A 7,644-nucleotide genomic window follows, 5' to 3' on the forward strand; every position below is an offset into this window, starting at 1 on the left:
CCCGGGCGGGGTGGGGGGCGGCTCACTCACGCGGCGGCCGCGCCGGGCTGCTTGGGGCCGTGGGACATGGCCGCTCGGGGGCCGGATCTGGAACACAGACGCGGGCAGAAGTGAGGGGCGCCCGAGCCCCGGATGGCGGGCTCCGCCCTCCGCCCCGACCCGGAGCCCTGAATGCCGGCGCCTGGGGGGGCCGGATCCGGGGGCGGGGAAGTCACTGAGGGCGGGCGCCCCAGGAATCCTTTGTTGGGTGATCAACCCCGCCGGGAGGCTTGAGTCAGCGACTCGCCAGCCTGGAAAACACCCCATCCCGGACTCGGGACCCCCGCGCCCCCGCCCCATCGCCGGGCCCCCAAGTTCCGCGGCTGTTTTCACCTCCAAAGAAACTTTCCCGGACCTTTCGACTGCGGCGACGCTCCAACCAACCGCCCCGCGCCCGCCCCTGCCTGTCTGTCGCCCCGCCCAGCTCCGCCCCCCGGCATGCTAATAAAAGCTCTACCCGATGCACCGATTGGCTGTCTCTCTCCCCTGGGCCGTGACCATGCAGATGAGGGTCGGCGCGCCCGTCTGTGATTGGCTGGAAAAGCATCTGAGCCGCGTGGGAGGTGGGTAGGGAAAGCTGCGGGTGGTGCGTCAAGTTCGGCTGCGCTCGGACCCGCTCGGGACCAATCTGAAGCGCGTGTGGGCGGGGCTCCTTAAGCGCCAGTAGGCGCGACGCGGGCTGCTCCTCCTCCCTGGCCCAAAAGCGAAACTCCCGGCCCCAGCCAGATCCGGGCAACTGTGGATCCGGGGCGGGCCCCGCCCCTGTTGCTATGGGGACGGCCTTTGGTTACCATGGAAGGAGTGAAGCTCGTAAGCGGTTGTATCCCGCGGTAGGGCAAGATGGACCAGTTCTTATCATCCTGCAAAAGCAAAAGCTGTGTGTGTGAGACCTCATTTATTCCCTCGGAACCTCTGCTCTCGGTCCACCCTTGACTTTTCTGCCTGTTCAATGGGTCCATTATAAAACTGATGTTCAGGTCCCAGAAGTTGGGATGCTACGACGCATGTGGGCCAGGCTGGAGCAGGAATCAGGAGCTGGGTAGCTGGCGATGCATTTGGAAAAGGATATTGGGAAATTAAAAAGTCTGCATGGACTTGGTAGACATCGGGGACACGAGGCCCCGCGGCCCTGTACCTGAATAAGGCCTGGACGCCTTTCTGTCCACAGCTGCTCCCTGCGGTCTCCCCAGGCTAAAGACTCCACTTGCTTCTCAGTCCTCTGCTTGTCAAATGAATTACCTTCTCCTTCCTTGGTGCTTCTGGGCCTTTGCTGCTGCTTCCACCTGGAGTATTCTTTCCTGTCTTTGGCCACGGTTGGGTATCAGCTCAATGTCTCCTGCATCCTGGGCACCATAAAGCAAGCTCTGGAGTCAGCCTAGGTACCTGTGTATGGAAAAGTGAGCAAGACACTGTGGTGTATCTGGATACGGACAACTATTCAGCCTTAAAGGAGAAAAGAATCAGGTCCTTTGCAGGGAAATGGATGGAAAGGGATCATCGCGTTCAGTGAAATAATCCAGACTGGAAAAAAGACAAGTAAAAAGTCTGGGAATGTGGCTAGGTGGTAGAGTGCTTGCCTGACATGCACGAAGCCCCGGGTTCGATTCCTCAGCACCACATACACAGAAAAAGCAGGAAGTGGGGCTGTGGCTCAAGTGGTAGAACGCTCGCCTTGAGCAAAAGCAGCTCAGGGACAGTGCCCAGACCCTGAAGTTCAAGGGGGGGGGGGAAGAAAAGAAGAAATATCTATCCATGGTTTAATCTCAGTGACCTACTTCCTCCAACACTGACCCTTTTCAACTTGCCACGGCTTCCTTCTGTGCCATCTACCCACTACTTGCGGTGGAGTTCCATCAAGCCTCCACCATAAGAGCCTTCTCCTCCCTTCCCACCCAGCCCTGCACTCTCACTTGGCTTTTTTTCTGCTCAAGGCTGGTGCTCTACTACTTGAGCCACAGCTCTACTTATGGATTTTTTTCAAGTTAATTGGAGATAAGAGTCTCAAAGACTTTCCTGCCCAGGCTGGCTTTGAACCATATCTTCAGATCTCAGCTGCCTGAGTAGCTAGGATTACTGGCGTGAGCCACTGGTGCCCTGCTTCTGGATAGCTATGTCTTGTCCTCAATGCTTTTCTTTTCCTTCTTTGTTATCTGCTCACCGCCAGGCAGGCAGCCTCTGACACATGCTGCAGCCATTTAGCAGGTGTTTAAAAGGTGCTTTGGCTGGCTTCATGAATAAATTAGAACCAGGAGCAAAGCTTCGCATTGCTGCCTCCATAGTGTTCATCTCCCCCCCTTGGTGAGCCATTTTCTCTGCAGTCACTTTGCTATCGCCTTGGAATCCTTAGAAGGGCAAGGCAGATGATAACACTTGGGTTTTCTTTTAAATACTTGTAGAAAGGGATTCTCATTCAACACATCAGATTATGAGGACAATGCACCTGTATGCAGACACATCTTTATGATAAAGAGACAAAAAACTTCTTCTGGGGGGGGGGAACAACAGTCCTGAGGCCTGACCACCTCCCAGGCACATGACTTATTTCTACAGACCAGGGAGGACAGTGATTTGGGCTTCTCCCAAATCCTTCTCCAAATAAAGATTGACCTGTGACCTACCAGCCAAGCTTTCAGTGGGTCTATTTAATAATTATGCATTTCTCCTCCTTCCTGTCCCCAGCTCTTTGTTTTTCATCATTTATTTATTTATTTTTGGTCCATTGTGGGGCTTGAACTCCTGGCCAGGGCGCTGTCCCTCAGCTTTCTCATTCAAGGCGAGCGCTCTACCACTTTAAGCCACAGTGCCACTTATGGTGTTCTGGTGGTTCATTGGAGGTAAGAGACCTATGGACTCTGGCTGGCTTTCAACCAGGATTCTGAGATCTCAGCCTCCTGAGTAGCTAGGATTATAGGTGTGAGCCACCAGTACCCGGATGTCTGTCTACTGAAACATACAGCTCATGTTTGTACCCTGAAGTTAAATTGCAGGGCCAACTTCCCCTGGCTCCACTATGTAATCAATCTTTCTCTGCCCTTCATGCTCTGTGTGTGTGTGTGTGTGTGTGTGTGTGTGTGTAGTATGTGTATGTGTGTGGTGTGTGTGTGTGTGTGTGTGTGCGCGCGCGCGCGCACACATGCGCATACGTACTGAGGCTTGAACTCAGGGCCTGGGCACTGTCCCTAAGCTTCTTTTGCCCAAGGCTAGTGTCTACCACTTGAGCTGCAGCGCCACTTCTGGTCTTTTCTTTTTTCTTTTTCATTCCTTCTTTCTTTCTTTTTTTTTTTGTGGGCCCTGGGGCCTGAACTCTGAGCCTGGACGCTGTCCCTCAGCTAGTCAGCTCAAGGCGAGCACTCTACTGCTTGAGCCACAGCCCCATTTCCAGTTTTCTAGTGGCTTATTGGAGATAAGAGTCTCATGGACTTTTCTGCCCAGGCTGGCTTTGAACCGTGATCCTCAGATCTCAGCCTCCTGAGTAGCTAGGATGAAAGGCATGAGCCACTGGCGCCCCGCACTTCTGGCCTTTTCTGATTATGTGGTACTGAGGAATCGAACCCAGACCCTTATGCATGCTAGGCAAGCACTCTACCACTGAGCCACCTTCCCAGGCCAAAGCTGCTTTTTTTTAAACCTTTTTTTTCCTCTCAAGGCTAGCACTTGCTCCAGAGCTCTACTTCTGGCTTTTTGGTGGTTAATTAGCGATAAGAGTCTCACAGAGTTGTGTTCCCAGCCTGGCTTTGAACTGCAATCCCCAGATCTCAGCATCTAGTAGCTAGGATTACAGACGTGAGCTACTGGTGCCGGCTTTATTTGGTATAGAGGGGCTGTGGCCAGATCTGCTATATGGAGCTCATCAAGTTTAGGCCTGGAGTCTTAAAGTCCAGATTCATTGTGAGTCACTGTGTGCACATTCATTAAATAATCTCCTGAGTCAACAGTAAATTCCTCCACCACCGCTTCCACTGCCCAGACATCTGCTTTGCAGAGGTGTGCAAATTCCTGAAAGGAGCAAATAAAGACAGGAGTTAATGATGGACCACGCAATGCTTCCCTTCTAGGAACAGACCCAGGAGCCCTGGAAGTCAACAGAGTGTGATCTGAAATACTCAGAACATCAAAAATAACAAATAAATGATCTAATAGTGAACGGATCCATCAAATGGACTATGTTTGTACAAGAAAATATTAGTCAGCCAGGAACAAGATGAGGCTGTACCCCAAGCTATGTCACCAAGTACCCTGGAGGCCAGCTGTGCTCAGTGAGAGACGCAGAAACAAAAGGTCCCATCGTGTGTGGCACCATTAACAGGAAGCTTCTAGAATAATGGGATCCAGTGACAGGAAGTGGTTTTTTTGGGTGATGGAATGTTCTGGAACTTATTATGGCGATGGCTGCATGACTTGTAAATTGTACCCACTCAATTGTAAACTATGGATGCATTGTACAGCATGTGACACAACCTCAGCCTGTTTCCCAAGATGCAGCCCAGGGTTGAGAAACAGGACTTTACCCTGGAATCGGCACACACCCAGATTCCAGACCTTTGTTGTTCCATAGGCAGTGATCGCCCACGTGTCCCAAACCTCTCACCACCCAGTTCAAAACCAGCAAGGTGAATATTTGGGGAGGCTGAGGCTGAAGGGTTCCAGGCCAGCCTGGGTTAGATGGGGAGACGTTATCTCAAAAGACAAATGAGGGGCTGGGAAGGTGGCTCAGTGGTAGAGCGCTTGCCTTGCATGCATGAGGCCCTGGGTTCGATTCCTCAGCACCACATAAGCAGAAAAAACTGGAGTGGCTCTGTGGCTCAAGTGGTAGAGCGCTGGCCTTGAGCTGAAGAGCTGAGGGACAGCGCCCAGGCCCAGAGTTCAGACCCCACAACCACCACCAACAACAAAAAAGACAAGTGAGCAAACAACAAAAATACCAAGCTAGAAGCCTGGTGCCAGTGGCTCACATCTGTAACGCCAGTGGCTCAGGAGGCTGAGATTAGTGGATTGTTTCAAAGTCAACCATGCATGGGAAAGTCCTTGAGACTCTCATATCTAATTAAAAGCTGGAAGTGGCGCTGGGCTCAACGTGGTAGAGCGTTATTCCTGAGCAAAAGACCTCAGAGTCAGTGCCTAGGCCCTGAGTTCAAGCCCCATGATGGACTAAACAGAAAATAACAATAACAACAAAAACCCTTTCGGGCCCCAGGACTGGCACCAAAGAAAAAAGAAACAACCTTCCTAATTTTTTCTGCCCCCCCCCCAGGCCTGTTAGAACAAACCCCAAAGGCTGGGACGTCTCTGGGGTGGGGGGCGGAGGTGCAGGCGTGGGCCTGTCCCCAGCGGTTGCCGGTGGCTCCTGCTGTCCGCCTCGGTTAGCACCCCACCACAGCCCTGCATCCAAATTTCCCCTTTTCCTAGGGACACGTGTCCCAGTGGGCCAGGCCCAGGCCTGATGAGGTCATCTTAGCCAGTTCTATCTGCAACCGCCCTGTTGCCAAATAAGGTCACTTTCTGAGGTCTCTCCTGGGAGCTGGGACAGGAGACTCAGCCTTGGGGATCACGGAGCCCCCCAGAACCAATGCAAGTACAATACACAGTGTTCCTCGGCATAGGACTATATCTCCAGAACGCACTTGTACTAGTCCTGGGGCTTGAACTCAGGGCCTGGGCACTGTCCCTGAGCTTCTTTTGCTCAAAGCTAGCACTCTACCACTTGAGCCATAGTGCCACTTCTGGCTTTTTCTGTGTATGTGGTGCTGAGGAATCGAACCCAGGGCTTCATGGAGGCTAGGCAAGCACTCTACCACCGAGCCACATGTCTAGCCCCAGTGATTTTCAATTCTATTCTACAAAGAGGGAAACTGAGGCCCAGGCCCTGTTGGAGATGACTCCCCCCCCCCCCCCGTGGAGCCTCAGGACCTCCTCCACCTCCAAGCCTGGACCTGTGCCCAAGAGCACAGAGTCAGCTCCCATCCCTGAGGCTGGACAGAAGCCACCGGGACATCGGATCCCTGGCCAGGGGAGGGGAGATGCGGGCCGGGCGCGACTTAGGATGCGCTGGAGACTTCTGAAGTTTCCAGGATCTTTGCTGCTGACCTCTGGACCTGTCTGGGCAGCCCAAGGGCGGGGAGTCACGCCTCCTTCCTGGCTCTCTCAGATCTTCACCCCCTAAATCCATCTCTTCTTTGATCTTCACCCCTAAATCTGCTCCATTCCTGCTCCCCCCCTCTTGCTGGGCATGAGGTCCTTTGCAGTGGTTTCTATGAATGTAGAATAGATCATTTCCACCATCCCCCATTGAACTTTTATCTGCCGTCTCTCCTCAGGGCCGGAGATGGGAGGTCCTGCCGGGGCTCCATCCTGCCTTGGGGTTGAGCGGGGTGGTGGTGTCAGGTGCAGAGGCTCGCTTTGATCCTGTGTGACCCAGGCCAGGACGATAGGATGTGGGGGTGCATGCAGAGTCCTGTGATAACTCCCCAGTTATCTCAGGGTGACAGTTTTGCTCCTCTCACTGCCCCTCCCCTCCACACTGTTTCTCTGGCTGACTTCCAATCCAGGGAGGCTGCATGGAGGAGGTGACCCTGGATGCCAGTGGACTTTTCCTGCTTTCCCCACGAACTCTAAAACCCCAGAAGCACACAGGCTAGCAACTCATGCCTGTAATCCCAGCCAATCAGGAGACTGGTTTGAAGTCGTCTCAGGCAGGTAAAGTCTGTAAGACTCTTATCTCCCATTAGTCAGGCAAAAATAAAAAAAGCAGCTGCATGCCAGGCACCAGTGGCTCACACCTGTCATCCTAGCTACTCAGGAGGCTGAGATCTGAGGATCCCAGTTCAAAGCCAGCCAGCAGGAGAGTTGGTGAGACTCTTATCTCCAATGAACCACCAGAAAACTGGAAGTGGTGCTGTGGCTCAAGTGGTAGAGCGCTGGCCTTGAGCTGAAGAGCTGAGGGACAGCGCCCAGGCCCAGAGTTCAGGCCCCATGACTGGCAAAAAAAAAAAAAAAAAAGACAAAAAACTAAACCCAGACCTTCCCACAACCCAGCCATACCACTCCTGGGCATCTACCCTCATAGGCCAGGACATGATAAAGACAGCTGCACACCCATGTTCATTGCCGCACTAATCACAATAACCAACATACAGAAACAGCCCAGAGGCCCCACAATAGATGAGCGGATCCAAAATAGGTGGTTCCTATATCCAATGGAATCTTACACAGCCATTAGAAAAAACAAAGTAATGTCATTGGAACTAGAACAAATAGCGTGAAGTAAGGTAAGCCTTACTCAGAGATAAGCGGCACATGTTCACTCTGACATGCAGAAGTTTGATCTAAAATACACTGCGATATGACAAATTACACAGGATTCTAGATAAATACAGTGAGACCCAAAGAGCATAGTCTTAGGAGAGAATCACAAATGCACAATGCCTAAGTGCCTCTCCATATTTATTTATTTATTTCTACTGGTAATAATTAGCTAGAGTACATGCTACAAAATAATATATACACTTCATTCCACTTTTCCACATTCTTATTTCCTAGTTTAGATTACCTTTGCATGGGACTGTTTGACATAACTGTTGTTCCCAGGACATATGTTTTATCTCCCAT

This window comes from Dipodomys ordii, unplaced genomic scaffold (genome assembly GCF_000151885.1).
Source record: "Dipodomys ordii isolate 6190 unplaced genomic scaffold, Dord_2.0 Scaffold64, whole genome shotgun sequence".
NCBI classification, from domain to species: Eukaryota; Metazoa; Chordata; class Mammalia; order Rodentia; family Heteromyidae; genus Dipodomys; species Dipodomys ordii.